At 46.2% G+C, this 14,654-nt stretch overlaps 9 non-coding genes across 9 annotated transcripts; all 9 read left to right on the forward strand.

Moving 5' to 3' along the window:
• The first annotated feature begins 999 nt into the window (after positions 1-999).
• On the forward strand, positions 1,000-1,190 carry LOC142283970 (U2 spliceosomal RNA). Its single transcript, XR_012745541.1, has one exon. It is a non-coding gene; the product is annotated as a U2 spliceosomal RNA (small nuclear RNA).
• A 1,387-nt stretch (positions 1,191-2,577) lies between these two features.
• Positions 2,578-2,768, forward strand: LOC142283972 (U2 spliceosomal RNA). Its single transcript, XR_012745543.1, has one exon. It is a non-coding gene; the product is annotated as a U2 spliceosomal RNA (small nuclear RNA).
• Positions 2,769-4,155: 1,387 nt separating this feature from the next.
• Positions 4,156-4,346, forward strand: LOC142283973 (U2 spliceosomal RNA). The gene has a single exon (XR_012745544.1). It is a non-coding gene; the product is annotated as a U2 spliceosomal RNA (small nuclear RNA).
• A 1,387-nt stretch (positions 4,347-5,733) lies between these two features.
• LOC142283955 (U2 spliceosomal RNA) lies at positions 5,734-5,924 on the forward strand. The gene has a single exon (XR_012745527.1). It is a non-coding gene; the product is annotated as a U2 spliceosomal RNA (small nuclear RNA).
• Positions 5,925-7,311: 1,387 nt separating this feature from the next.
• On the forward strand, positions 7,312-7,502 carry LOC142283974 (U2 spliceosomal RNA). The gene has a single exon (XR_012745545.1). It is a non-coding gene; the product is annotated as a U2 spliceosomal RNA (small nuclear RNA).
• Positions 7,503-8,889: 1,387 nt separating this feature from the next.
• LOC142283975 (U2 spliceosomal RNA) lies at positions 8,890-9,080 on the forward strand. Its single transcript, XR_012745546.1, has one exon. It is a non-coding gene; the product is annotated as a U2 spliceosomal RNA (small nuclear RNA).
• A 1,388-nt stretch (positions 9,081-10,468) lies between these two features.
• LOC142283976 (U2 spliceosomal RNA) lies at positions 10,469-10,659 on the forward strand. The gene has a single exon (XR_012745547.1). It is a non-coding gene; the product is annotated as a U2 spliceosomal RNA (small nuclear RNA).
• Positions 10,660-12,046: 1,387 nt separating this feature from the next.
• LOC142283977 (U2 spliceosomal RNA) lies at positions 12,047-12,237 on the forward strand. The gene has a single exon (XR_012745548.1). It is a non-coding gene; the product is annotated as a U2 spliceosomal RNA (small nuclear RNA).
• A 1,387-nt stretch (positions 12,238-13,624) lies between these two features.
• Positions 13,625-13,814, forward strand: LOC142283956 (U2 spliceosomal RNA). Its single transcript, XR_012745528.1, has one exon. It is a non-coding gene; the product is annotated as a U2 spliceosomal RNA (small nuclear RNA).
• The last annotated feature ends 840 nt before the right edge of the window (positions 13,815-14,654 follow it).

Raw genomic sequence — 14,654 nt, forward strand, 5'->3', positions numbered from 1 at the left:
ATTCCTATCATGCATTGGTTTTTGGGGTTTTCTTTGAGTAATGATGATCTCTTTAGTAGTCTGTTGGCGCCCTCTCCTGGAGGAATAGTTTGCTTGCTCTTGGACATTCTAAAAGAGAGGTCATGATAGACATTGAGCTTCTGAGCTCAATTGGGGACAGTCATGGGTGATGAATGTTTGCAACCTACTGCGAAGCCTCATACCGCAATATAAGGAACGTCAAATACTAAGAAAGGGCGGCCTATGAAAGAATTACTACTTTCAATAAGTACACTTAAACGGCTAATTGGGAATAGAAAAACTGTAAAAAGCCCTCTGAGAAAGCCCCCCTCTAACCTTTGATAGTAAGCTTTTCTGTAGTCTGCCTGTTGATGTATTTTCCGTTTGAACTGTGCACAACATGAAGAGACGGAACACTGGCGGCTTGTCACAATGCCCCCCGATGACATCACAATAGCGCTGCTGCCTAGAAAACAAGCTGCGCAGAAGAAGTTGTTCTTTGGGTGGGAGGGTGGGCTAGTGGAAGGAGGGGGCAATCTCTTTTTTTCCCGGGTGGTAGGGGGATGACAGGAGAAGGGAAGCGGGTGGTGAGAAAGGTACAGAGGGCAGGGTTTGGGGGCTGGGAAGGAAAGGGAAAAGATTAGGGTTTGGGGATGATGAAAGGGCTTTCTACGGGTAAGGATGGCAAAGGGTGGCAGTGACGGAAAGTCAGGCAACCTGTCCTGTCCGTCTTTTTGTATCGTGAATTGGAAAGACTGCAAGGGGGAGGGGAGTTGCTTGCGCCCTAAAGGAGGAGTTATTCAGATTCATTGCAGTGGGCGGCGGCTGCAAAACGCACCATTCTTCTTGTTTTTGCTCTGCAAAGCAGCCTTTTCAAGGGTTGGCTTGGGTGACAAAATGTCTTGTGTAGGCGTGGGTTTGTCTCCCTCTCGCTCTCTCTCCCTAAGATGTGTCCGGCATAGGCCAGGGTGCCACTCGAGGCCCAAACCAATTCTGGTTATCGCTTCTCGGCCTTTTGGCTAAGATCAAGTGTAGTATCTGTTCTTATCAGTTTAATATCTGATACGTCCCCTATCTGGGGACCATATATTAAATGGATTTTTAGAACAGGGAGATGGAAAAAGAGCTTGCTCTGTCCACTCCACGCATTGACCTGGTATTGCAGTACCTCCAGGAACGGTGCACCCCTTCTTAACCCAGTTTCCAAAAGCAGAACTCAATTCACCTGATTCATATTAGCCCGATTTAATGAATTGGAAGAAAGCATACGTCTTCATATGCACCTCAATTTGGCCCATTCACTTTTCACACTTCCTCCTTTTGTTTTTTATCTTTCACACTTTTGACTTTCTTTATTCATCCAAATAGCAAACTCATCACCACTCAACCTGACCAACTCGGCTATGTCCCCGTGCTGCAGTTCTCTGTCTTATCTAGATCATTTGCAATTGAATGGAATAGATCCCTTTTGGACAAAGTGGATTCACCTGCTGCTGCAGTGACCACAGGTGTGATAAGATCTAGAATTGGCATCTGGTGCGATCTCTCCGCTTCCACTCCAAAGAAAGTTACCTGTTTATTCCTATCATGCATTGGTTTTTGGGGTTTTCTTTGAGTAATGATGATCTCTTTAGTAGTCTGTTGGCGCCCTCTCCTGGAGGAATAGTTTGCTTGCTCTTGGACATTCTAAAAGAGAGGTCATGATAGACATTGAGCTTCTGAGCTCAATTGGGGACAGTCATGGGTGATGAATGTTTGCAACCTACTGCGAAGCCTCATACCGCAATATAAGGAACGTCAAATACTAAGAAAGGGCGGCCTATGAAAGAATTACTACTTTCAATAAGTACACTTAAACGGCTAATTGGGAATAGAAAAACTGTAAAAAGCCCTCTGAGAAAGCCCCCCTCTAACCTTTGATAGTAAGCTTTTCTGTAGTCTGCCTGTTGATGTATTTTCCGTTTGAACTGTGCACAACATGAAGAGACGGAACACTGGCGGCTTGTCACAATGCCCCCCGATGACATCACAATAGCGCTGCTGCCTAGAAAACAAGCTGCGCAGAAGAAGTTGTTCTTTGGGTGGGAGGGTGGGCTAGTGGAAGGAGGGGGCAATCTCTTTTTTTCCCGGGTGGTAGGGGGATGACAGGAGAAGGGAAGCGGGTGGTGAGAAAGGTACAGAGGGCAGGGTTTGGGGGCTGGGAAGGAAAGGGAAAAGATTAGGGTTTGGGGATGATGAAAGGGCTTTCTACGGGTAAGGATGGCAAAGGGTGGCAGTGACGGAAAGTCAGGCAACCTGTCCTGTCCGTCTTTTTGTATCGTGAATTGGAAAGACTGCAAGGGGGAGGGGAGTTGCTTGCGCCCTAAAGGAGGAGTTATTCAGATTCATTGCAGTGGGCGGCGGCTGCAAAACGCACCATTCTTCTTGTTTTTGCTCTGCAAAGCAGCCTTTTCAAGGGTTGGCTTGGGTGACAAAATGTCTTGTGTAGGCGTGGGTTTGTCTCCCTCTCGCTCTCTCTCCCTAAGATGTGTCCGGCATAGGCCAGGGTGCCACTCGAGGCCCAAACCAATTCTGGTTATCGCTTCTCGGCCTTTTGGCTAAGATCAAGTGTAGTATCTGTTCTTATCAGTTTAATATCTGATACGTCCCCTATCTGGGGACCATATATTAAATGGATTTTTAGAACAGGGAGATGGAAAAAGAGCTTGCTCTGTCCACTCCACGCATTGACCTGGTATTGCAGTACCTCCAGGAACGGTGCACCCCTTCTTAACCCAGTTTCCAAAAGCAGAACTCAATTCACCTGATTCATATTAGCCCGATTTAATGAATTGGAAGAAAGCATACGTCTTCATATGCACCTCAATTTGGCCCATTCACTTTTCACACTTCCTCCTTTTGTTTTTTATCTTTCACACTTTTGACTTTCTTTATTCATCCAAATAGCAAACTCATCACCACTCAACCTGACCAACTCGGCTATGTCCCCGTGCTGCAGTTCTCTGTCTTATCTAGATCATTTGCAATTGAATGGAATAGATCCCTTTTGGACAAAGTGGATTCACCTGCTGCTGCAGTGACCACAGGTGTGATAAGATCTAGAATTGGCATCTGGTGCGATCTCTCCGCTTCCACTCCAAAGAAAGTTACCTGTTTATTCCTATCATGCATTGGTTTTTGGGGTTTTCTTTGAGTAATGATGATCTCTTTAGTAGTCTGTTGGCGCCCTCTCCTGGAGGAATAGTTTGCTTGCTCTTGGACATTCTAAAAGAGAGGTCATGATAGACATTGAGCTTCTGAGCTCAATTGGGGACAGTCATGGGTGATGAATGTTTGCAACCTACTGCGAAGCCTCATACCGCAATATAAGGAACGTCAAATACTAAGAAAGGGCGGCCTATGAAAGAATTACTACTTTCAATAAGTACACTTAAACGGCTAATTGGGAATAGAAAAACTGTAAAAAGCCCTCTGAGAAAGCCCCCCTCTAACCTTTGATAGTAAGCTTTTCTGTAGTCTGCCTGTTGATGTATTTTCCGTTTGAACTGTGCACAACATGAAGAGACGGAACACTGGCGGCTTGTCACAATGCCCCCCGATGACATCACAATAGCGCTGCTGCCTAGAAAACAAGCTGCGCAGAAGAAGTTGTTCTTTGGGTGGGAGGGTGGGCTAGTGGAAGGAGGGGGCAATCTCTTTTTTTCCCGGGTGGTAGGGGGATGACAGGAGAAGGGAAGCGGGTGGTGAGAAAGGTACAGAGGGCAGGGTTTGGGGGCTGGGAAGGAAAGGGAAAAGATTAGGGTTTGGGGATGATGAAAGGGCTTTCTACGGGTAAGGATGGCAAAGGGTGGCAGTGACGGAAAGTCAGGCAACCTGTCCTGTCCGTCTTTTTGTATCGTGAATTGGAAAGACTGCAAGGGGGAGGGGAGTTGCTTGCGCCCTAAAGGAGGAGTTATTCAGATTCATTGCAGTGGGCGGCGGCTGCAAAACGCACCATTCTTCTTGTTTTTGCTCTGCAAAGCAGCCTTTTCAAGGGTTGGCTTGGGTGACAAAATGTCTTGTGTAGGCGTGGGTTTGTCTCCCTCTCGCTCTCTCTCCCTAAGATGTGTCCGGCATAGGCCAGGGTGCCACTCGAGGCCCAAACCAATTCTGGTTATCGCTTCTCGGCCTTTTGGCTAAGATCAAGTGTAGTATCTGTTCTTATCAGTTTAATATCTGATACGTCCCCTATCTGGGGACCATATATTAAATGGATTTTTAGAACAGGGAGATGGAAAAAGAGCTTGCTCTGTCCACTCCACGCATTGACCTGGTATTGCAGTACCTCCAGGAACGGTGCACCCCTTCTTAACCCAGTTTCCAAAAGCAGAACTCAATTCACCTGATTCATATTAGCCCGATTTAATGAATTGGAAGAAAGCATACGTCTTCATATGCACCTCAATTTGGCCCATTCACTTTTCACACTTCCTCCTTTTGTTTTTTATCTTTCACACTTTTGACTTTCTTTATTCATCCAAATAGCAAACTCATCACCACTCAACCTGACCAACTCGGCTATGTCCCCGTGCTGCAGTTCTCTGTCTTATCTAGATCATTTGCAATTGAATGGAATAGATCCCTTTTGGACAAAGTGGATTCACCTGCTGCTGCAGTGACCACAGGTGTGATAAGATCTAGAATTGGCATCTGGTGCGATCTCTCCGCTTCCACTCCAAAGAAAGTTACCTGTTTATTCCTATCATGCATTGGTTTTTGGGGTTTTCTTTGAGTAATGATGATCTCTTTAGTAGTCTGTTGGCGCCCTCTCCTGGAGGAATAGTTTGCTTGCTCTTGGACATTCTAAAAGAGAGGTCATGATAGACATTGAGCTTCTGAGCTCAATTGGGGACAGTCATGGGTGATGAATGTTTGCAACCTACTGCGAAGCCTCATACCGCAATATAAGGAACGTCAAATACTAAGAAAGGGCGGCCTATGAAAGAATTACTACTTTCAATAAGTACACTTAAACGGCTAATTGGGAATAGAAAAACTGTAAAAAGCCCTCTGAGAAAGCCCCCCTCTAACCTTTGATAGTAAGCTTTTCTGTAGTCTGCCTGTTGATGTATTTTCCGTTTGAACTGTGCACAACATGAAGAGACGGAACACTGGCGGCTTGTCACAATGCCCCCCGATGACATCACAATAGCGCTGCTGCCTAGAAAACAAGCTGCGCAGAAGAAGTTGTTCTTTGGGTGGGAGGGTGGGCTAGTGGAAGGAGGGGGCAATCTCTTTTTTTCCCGGGTGGTAGGGGGATGACAGGAGAAGGGAAGCGGGTGGTGAGAAAGGTACAGAGGGCAGGGTTTGGGGGCTGGGAAGGAAAGGGAAAAGATTAGGGTTTGGGGATGATGAAAGGGCTTTCTACGGGTAAGGATGGCAAAGGGTGGCAGTGACGGAAAGTCAGGCAACCTGTCCTGTCCGTCTTTTTGTATCGTGAATTGGAAAGACTGCAAGGGGGAGGGGAGTTGCTTGCGCCCTAAAGGAGGAGTTATTCAGATTCATTGCAGTGGGCGGCGGCTGCAAAACGCACCATTCTTCTTGTTTTTGCTCTGCAAAGCAGCCTTTTCAAGGGTTGGCTTGGGTGACAAAATGTCTTGTGTAGGCGTGGGTTTGTCTCCCTCTCGCTCTCTCTCCCTAAGATGTGTCCGGCATAGGCCAGGGTGCCACTCGAGGCCCAAACCAATTCTGGTTATCGCTTCTCGGCCTTTTGGCTAAGATCAAGTGTAGTATCTGTTCTTATCAGTTTAATATCTGATACGTTCCCTATCTGGGGACCATATATTAAATGGATTTTTAGAACAGGGAGATGGAAAAAGAGCTTGCTCTGTCCACTCCACGCATTGACCTGGTATTGCAGTACCTCCAGGAACGGTGCACCCCTTCTTAACCCAGTTTCCAAAAGCAGAACTCAATTCACCTGATTCATATTAGCCCGATTTAATGAATTGGAAGAAAGCATACGTCTTCATATGCACCTCAATTTGGCCCATTCACTTTTCACACTTCCTCCTTTTGTTTTTTATCTTTCACACTTTTGACTTTCTTTATTCATCCAAATAGCAAACTCATCACCACTCAACCTGACCAACTCGGCTATGTCCCCGTGCTGCAGTTCTCTGTCTTATCTAGATCATTTGCAATTGAATGGAATAGATCCCTTTTGGACAAAGTGGATTCACCTGCTGCTGCAGTGACCACAGGTGTGATAAGATCTAGAATTGGCATCTGGTGCGATCTCTCCGCTTCCACTCCAAAGAAAGTTACCTGTTTATTCCTATCATGCATTGGTTTTTGGGGTTTTCTTTGAGTAATGATGATCTCTTTAGTAGTCTGTTGGCGCCCTCTCCTGGAGGAATAGTTTGCTTGCTCTTGGACATTCTAAAAGAGAGGTCATGATAGACATTGAGCTTCTGAGCTCAATTGGGGACAGTCATGGGTGATGAATGTTTGCAACCTACTGCGAAGCCTCATACCGCAATATAAGGAACGTCAAATACTAAGAAAGGGCGGCCTATGAAAGAATTACTACTTTCAATAAGTACACTTAAACGGCTAATTGGGAATAGAAAAACTGTAAAAAGCCCTCTGAGAAAGCCCCCCTCTAACCTTTGATAGTAAGCTTTTCTGTAGTCTGCCTGTTGATGTATTTTCCGTTTGAACTGTGCACAACATGAAGAGACGGAACACTGGCGGCTTGTCACAATGCCCCCCGATGACATCACAATAGCGCTGCTGCCTAGAAAACAAGCTGCGCAGAAGAAGTTGTTCTTTGGGTGGGAGGGTGGGCTAGTGGAAGGAGGGGGCAATCTCTTTTTTTCCCGGGTGGTAGGGGGATGACAGGAGAAGGGAAGCGGGTGGTGAGAAAGGTACAGAGGGCAGGGTTTGGGGGCTGGGAAGGAAAGGGAAAAGATTAGGGTTTGGGGATGATGAAAGGGCTTTCTACGGGTAAGGATGGCAAAGGGTGGCAGTGACGGAAAGTCAGGCAACCTGTCCTGTCCGTCTTTTTGTATCGTGAATTGGAAAGACTGCAAGGGGGAGGGGAGTTGCTTGCGCCCTAAAGGAGGAGTTATTCAGATTCATTGCAGTGGGCGGCGGCTGCAAAACGCACCATTCTTCTTGTTTTTGCTCTGCAAAGCAGCCTTTTCAAGGGTTGGCTTGGGTGACAAAATGTCTTGTGTAGGCGTGGGTTTGTCTCCCTCTCGCTCTCTCTCCCTAAGATGTGTCCGGCATAGGCCAGGGTGCCACTCGAGGCCCAAACCAATTCTGGTTATCGCTTCTCGGCCTTTTGGCTAAGATCAAGTGTAGTATCTGTTCTTATCAGTTTAATATCTGATACGTCCCCTATCTGGGGACCATATATTAAATGGATTTTTAGAACAGGGAGATGGAAAAAGAGCTTGCTCTGTCCACTCCACGCATTGACCTGGTATTGCAGTACCTCCAGGAACGGTGCACCCCTTCTTAACCCAGTTTCCAAAAGCAGAACTCAATTCACCTGATTCATATTAGCCCGATTTAATGAATTGGAAGAAAGCATACGTCTTCATATGCACCTCAATTTGGCCCATTCACTTTTCACACTTCCTCCTTTTGTTTTTTATCTTTCACACTTTTGACTTTCTTTATTCATCCAAATAGCAAACTCATCACCACTCAACCTGACCAACTCGGCTATGTCCCCGTGCTGCAGTTCTCTGTCTTATCTAGATCATTTGCAATTGAATGGAATAGATCCCTTTTGGACAAAGTGGATTCACCTGCTGCTGCAGTGACCACAGGTGTGATAAGATCTAGAATTGGCATCTGGTGCGATCTCTCCGCTTCCACTCCAAAGAAAGTTACCTGTTTATTCCTATCATGCATTGGTTTTTGGGGTTTTCTTTGAGTAATGATGATCTCTTTAGTAGTCTGTTGGCGCCCTCTCCTGGAGGAATAGTTTGCTTGCTCTTGGACATTCTAAAAGAGAGGTCATGATAGACATTGAGCTTCTGAGCTCAATTGGGGACAGTCATGGGTGATGAATGTTTGCAACCTACTGCGAAGCCTCATACCGCAATATAAGGAACGTCAAATACTAAGAAAGGGCGGCCTATGAAAGAATTACTACTTTCAATAAGTACACTTAAACGGCTAATTGGGAATAGAAAAACTGTAAAAAGCCCTCTGAGAAAGCCCCCCTCTAACCTTTGATAGTAAGCTTTTCTGTAGTCTGCCTGTTGATGTATTTTCCGTTTGAACTGTGCACAACATGAAGAGACGGAACACTGGCGGCTTGTCACAATGCCCCCCGATGACATCACAATAGCGCTGCTGCCTAGAAAACAAGCTGCGCAGAAGAAGTTGTTCTTTGGGTGGGAGGGTGGGCTAGTGGAAGGAGGGGGCAATCTCTTTTTTTCCCGGGTGGTAGGGGGATGACAGGAGAAGGGAAGCGGGTGGTGAGAAAGGTACAGAGGGCAGGGTTTGGGGGCTGGGAAGGAAAGGGAAAAGATTAGGGTTTGGGGATGATGAAAGGGCTTTCTACGGGTAAGGATGGCAAAGGGTGGCAGTGACGGAAAGTCAGGCAACCTGTCCTGTCCGTCTTTTTGTATCGTGAATTGGAAAGACTGCAAGGGGGAGGGGAGTTGCTTGCGCCCTAAAGGAGGAGTTATTCAGATTCATTGCAGTGGGCGGCGGCTGCAAAACGCACCATTCTTCTTGTTTTTGCTCTGCAAAGCAGCCTTTTCAAGGGTTGGCTTGGGTGACAAAATGTCTTGTGTAGGCGTGGGTTTGTCTCCCTCTCGCTCTCTCTCCCTAAGATGTGTCCGGCATAGGCCAGGGTGCCACTCGAGGCCCAAACCAATTCTGGTTATCGCTTCTCGGCCTTTTGGCTAAGATCAAGTGTAGTATCTGTTCTTATCAGTTTAATATCTGATACGTCCCCTATCTGGGGACCATATATTAAATGGATTTTTAGAACAGGGAGATGGAAAAAGAGCTTGCTCTGTCCACTCCACGCATTGACCTGGTATTGCAGTACCTCCAGGAACGGTGCACCCCTTCTTAACCCAGTTTCCAAAAGCAGAACTCAATTCACCTGATTCATATTAGCCCGATTTAATGAATTGGAAGAAAGCATACGTCTTCATATGCACCTCAATTTGGCCCATTCACTTTTCACACTTCCTCCTTTTGTTTTTTATCTTTCACACTTTTGACTTTCTTTATTCATCCAAATAGCAAACTCATCACCACTCAACCTGACCAACTCGGCTATGTCCCCGTGCTGCAGTTCTCTGTCTTATCTAGATCATTTGCAATTGAATGGAATAGATCCCTTTTGGACAAAGTGGATTCACCTGCTGCTGCAGTGACCACAGGTGTGATAAGATCTAGAATTGGCATCTGGTGCGATCTCTCCGCTTCCACTCCAAAGAAAGTTACCTGTTTATTCCTATCATGCATTGGTTTTTGGGGTTTTCTTTGAGTAATGATGATCTCTTTAGTAGTCTGTTGGCGCCCTCTCCTGGAGGAATAGTTTGCTTGCTCTTGGACATTCTAAAAGAGAGGTCATGATAGACATTGAGCTTCTGAGCTCAATTGGGGACAGTCATGGGTGATGAATGTTTGCAACCTACTGCGAAGCCTCATACCGCAATATAAGGAACGTCAAATACTAAGAAAGGGCGGCCTATGAAAGAATTACTACTTTCAATAAGTACACTTAAACGGCTAATTGGGAATAGAAAAACTGTAAAAAGCCCTCTGAGAAAGCCCCCCTCTAACCTTTGATAGTAAGCTTTTCTGTAGTCTGCCTGTTGATGTATTTTCCGTTTGAACTGTGCACAACATGAAGAGACGGAACACTGGCGGCTTGTCACAATGCCCCCCGATGACATCACAATAGCGCTGCTGCCTAGAAAACAAGCTGCGCAGAAGAAGTTGTTCTTTGGGTGGGAGGGTGGGCTAGTGGAAGGAGGGGGCAATCTCTTTTTTTCCCGGGTGGTAGGGGGATGACAGGAGAAGGGAAGCGGGTGGTGAGAAAGGTACAGAGGGCAGGGTTTGGGGGCTGGGAAGGAAAGGGAAAAGATTAGGGGTTTGGGGATGATGAAAGGGCTTTCTACGGGTAAGGATGGCAAAGGGTGGCAGTGACGGAAAGTCAGGCAACCTGTCCTGTCCGTCTTTTTGTATCGTGAATTGGAAAGACTGCAAGGGGGAGGGGAGTTGCTTGCGCCCTAAAGGAGGAGTTATTCAGATTCATTGCAGTGGGCGGCGGCTGCAAAACGCACCATTCTTCTTGTTTTTGCTCTGCAAAGCAGCCTTTTCAAGGGTTGGCTTGGGTGACAAAATGTCTTGTGTAGGCGTGGGTTTGTCTCCCTCTCGCTCTCTCTCCCTAAGATGTGTCCGGCATAGGCCAGGGTGCCACTCGAGGCCCAAACCAATTCTGGTTATCGCTTCTCGGCCTTTTGGCTAAGATCAAGTGTAGTATCTGTTCTTATCAGTTTAATATCTGATACGTCCCCTATCTGGGGACCATATATTAAATGGATTTTTAGAACAGGGAGATGGAAAAAGAGCTTGCTCTGTCCACTCCACGCATTGACCTGGTATTGCAGTACCTCCAGGAACGGTGCACCCCTTCTTAACCCAGTTTCCAAAAGCAGAACTCAATTCACCTGATTCATATTAGCCCGATTTAATGAATTGGAAGAAAGCATACGTCTTCATATGCACCTCAATTTGGCCCATTCACTTTTCACACTTCCTCCTTTTGTTTTTTATCTTTCACACTTTTGACTTTCTTTATTCATCCAAATAGCAAACTCATCACCACTCAACCTGACCAACTCGGCTATGTCCCCGTGCTGCAGTTCTCTGTCTTATCTAGATCATTTGCAATTGAATGGAATAGATCCCTTTTGGACAAAGTGGATTCACCTGCTGCTGCAGTGACCACAGGTGTGATAAGATCTAGAATTGGCATCTGGTGCGATCTCTCCGCTTCCACTCCAAAGAAAGTTACCTGTTTATTCCTATCATGCATTGGTTTTTGGGGTTTTCTTTGAGTAATGATGATCTCTTTAGTAGTCTGTTGGCGCCCTCTCCTGGAGGAATAGTTTGCTTGCTCTTGGACATTCTAAAAGAGAGGTCATGATAGACATTGAGCTTCTGAGCTCAATTGGGGACAGTCATGGGTGATGAATGTTTGCAACCTACTGCGAAGCCTCATACCGCAATATAAGGAACGTCAAATACTAAGAAAGGGCGGCCTATGAAAGAATTACTACTTTCAATAAGTACACTTAAACGGCTAATTGGGAATAGAAAAACTGTAAAAAGCCCTCTGAGAAAGCCCCCCTCTAACCTTTGATAGTAAGCTTTTCTGTAGTCTGCCTGTTGATGTATTTTCCGTTTGAACTGTGCACAACATGAAGAGACGGAACACTGGCGGCTTGTCACAATGCCCCCCGATGACATCACAATAGCGCTGCTGCCTAGAAAACAAGCTGCGCAGAAGAAGTTGTTCTTTGGGTGGGAGGGTGGGCTAGTGGAAGGAGGGGGCAATCTCTTTTTTTCCCGGGTGGTAGGGGGATGACAGGAGAAGGGAAGCGGGTGGTGAGAAAGGTACAGAGGGCAGGGTTTGGGGGCTGGGAAGGAAAGGGAAAAGATTAGGGTTTGGGGATGATGAAAGGGCTTTCTACGGGTAAGGATGGCAAAGGGTGGCAGTGACGGAAAGTCAGGCAACCTGTCCTGTCCGTCTTTTTGTATCGTGAATTGGAAAGACTGCAAGGGGGAGGGGAGTTGCTTGCGCCCTAAAGGAGGAGTTATTCAGATTCATTGCAGTGGGCGGCGGCTGCAAAACGCACCATTCTTCTTGTTTTTGCTCTGCAAAGCAGCCTTTTCAAGGGTTGGCTTGGGTGACAAAATGTCTTGTGTAGGCGTGGGTTTGTCTCCCTCTCGCTCTCTCTCCCTAAGATGTGTCCGGCATAGGCCAGGGTGCCACTCGAGGCCCAAACCAATTCTGGTTATCGCTTCTCGGCCTTTTGGCTAAGATCAAGTGTAGTATCTGTTCTTATCAGTTTAATATCTGATACGTCCCCTATCTGGGGACCATATATTAAATGGATTTTTAGAACAGGGAGATGGAAAAAGAGCTTGCTCTGTCCACTCCACGCATTGACCTGGTATTGCAGTACCTCCAGGAACGGTGCACCCCTTCTTAACCCAGTTTCCAAAAGCAGAACTCAATTCACCTGATTCATATTAGCCCGATTTAATGAATTGGAAGAAAGCATACGTCTTCATATGCACCTCAATTTGGCCCATTCACTTTTCACACTTCCTCCTTTTGTTTTTTATCTTTCACACTTTTGACTTTCTTTATTCATCCAAATAGCAAACTCATCACCACTCAACCTGACCAACTCGGCTATGTCCCCGTGCTGCAGTTCTCTGTCTTATCTAGATCATTTGCAATTGAATGGAATAGATCCCTTTTGGACAAAGTGGATTCACCTGCTGCTGCAGTGACCACAGGTGTGATAAGATCTAGAATTGGCATCTGGTGCGATCTCTCCGCTTCCACTCCAAAGAAAGTTACCTGTTTATTCCTATCATGCATTGGTTTTTGGGGTTTTCTTTGAGTAATGATGATCTCTTTAGTAGTCTGTTGGCGCCCTCTCCTGGAGGAATAGTTTGCTTGCTCTTGGACATTCTAAAAGAGAGGTCATGATAGACATTGAGCTTCTGAGCTCAATTGGGGACAGTCATGGGTGATGAATGTTTGCAACCTACTGCGAAGCCTCATACCGCAATATAAGGAACGTCAAATACTAAGAAAGGGCGGCCTATGAAAGAATTACTACTTTCAATAAGTACACTTAAACGGCTAATTGGGAATAGAAAAACTGTAAAAAGCCCTCTGAGAAAGCCCCCCTCTAACCTTTGATAGTAAGCTTTTCTGTAGTCTGCCTGTTGATGTATTTTCCGTTTGAACTGTGCACAACATGAAGAGACGGAACACTGGCGGCTTGTCACAATGCCCCCCGATGACATCACAATAGCGCTGCTGCCTAGAAAACAAGCTGCGCAGAAGAAGTTGTTCTTTGGGTGGGAGGGTGGGCTAGTGGAAGGAGGGGGCAATCTCTTTTTTTCCCGGGTGGTAGGGGGATGACAGGAGAAGGGAAGCGGGTGGTGAGAAAGGTACAGAGGGCAGGGTTTGGGGGCTGGGAAGGAAAGGGAAAAGATTAGGGTTTGGGGATGATGAAAGGGCTTTCTACGGGTAAGGATGGCAAAGGGTGGCAGTGACGGAAAGTCAGGCAACCTGTCCTGTCCGTCTTTTTGTATCGTGAATTGGAAAGACTGCAAGGGGGAGGGGAGTTGCTTGCGCCCTAAAGGAGGAGTTATTCAGATTCATTGCAGTGGGCGGCGGCTGCAAAACGCACCATTCTTCTTGTTTTTGCTCTGCAAAGCAGCCTTTTCAAGGGTTGGCTTGGGTGACAAAATGTCTTGTGTAGGCGTGGGTTTGTCTCCCTCTCGCTCTCTCTCCCTAAGATGTGTCCGGCATAGGCCAGGGTGCCACTCGAGGCCCAAACCAATTCTGGTTATCGCTTCTCGGCCTTTTGGCTAAGATCAAGTGTAGTATCTGTTCTTATCAGTTTAATATCTGATACGTCCCCTATCTGGGGACCATATATTAAATGGATTTTTAGAACAGGGAGATGGAAAAAGAGCTTGCTCTGTCACTCCACGCATTGACCTGGTATTGCAGTACCTCCAGGAACGGTGCACCCCTTCTTAACCCAGTTTCCAAAAGCAGAACTCAATTCACCTGATTCATATTAGCCCGATTTAATGAATTGGAAGAAAGCATACGTCTTCATATGCACCTCAATTTGGCCCATTCACTTTTCACACTTCCTCCTTTTGTTTTTTATCTTTCACACTTTTGACTTTCTTTATTCATCCAAATAGCAAACTCATCACCACTCAACCTGACCAACTCGGCTATGTCCCCGTGCTGCAGTTCTCTGTCTTATCTAGATCATTTGCAATTGAATGGAATAGATCCCTTTTGGACAAAGTGGATTCACCTGCTGCTGCAGTGACCACAGGTGTGATAAGATCTAGAATTGGCATCTGGTGCGATCTCTCCGCTTCCACTCCAAAGAAAGTTACCTGTTTATTCCTATCATGCATTGGTTTTTGGGGTTTTCTTTGAGTAATGATGATCTCTTTAGTAGTCTGTTGGCGCCCTCTCCTGGAGGAATAGTTTGCTTGCTCTTGGACATTCTAAAAGAGAGGTCATGATAGACATTGAGCTTCTGAGCTCAATTGGGGACAGTCATGGGTGATGAATGTTTGCAACCTACTGCGAAGCCTCATACCGCAATATAAGGAACGTCAAATACTAAGAAAGGGCGGCCTATGAAAGAATTACTACTTTCAATAAGTACACTTAAACGGCTAATTGGGAATAGAAAAACTGTAAAAAGCCCTCTGAGAAAGCCCCCCTCTAACCTTTGATAGTAAGCTTTTCTGTAGTCTGCCTGTTGATGTATTTTCCGTTTGAACTGTGCACAACATGAAGAGACGGAACACTGGCGGCTTGTCACAATGCCCCCCGATGACATCAC

This window comes from Anomaloglossus baeobatrachus, unplaced genomic scaffold (genome assembly GCF_048569485.1).
Source record: "Anomaloglossus baeobatrachus isolate aAnoBae1 unplaced genomic scaffold, aAnoBae1.hap1 Scaffold_560, whole genome shotgun sequence".
NCBI classification, from domain to species: domain Eukaryota; kingdom Metazoa; phylum Chordata; class Amphibia; order Anura; family Aromobatidae; genus Anomaloglossus; species Anomaloglossus baeobatrachus.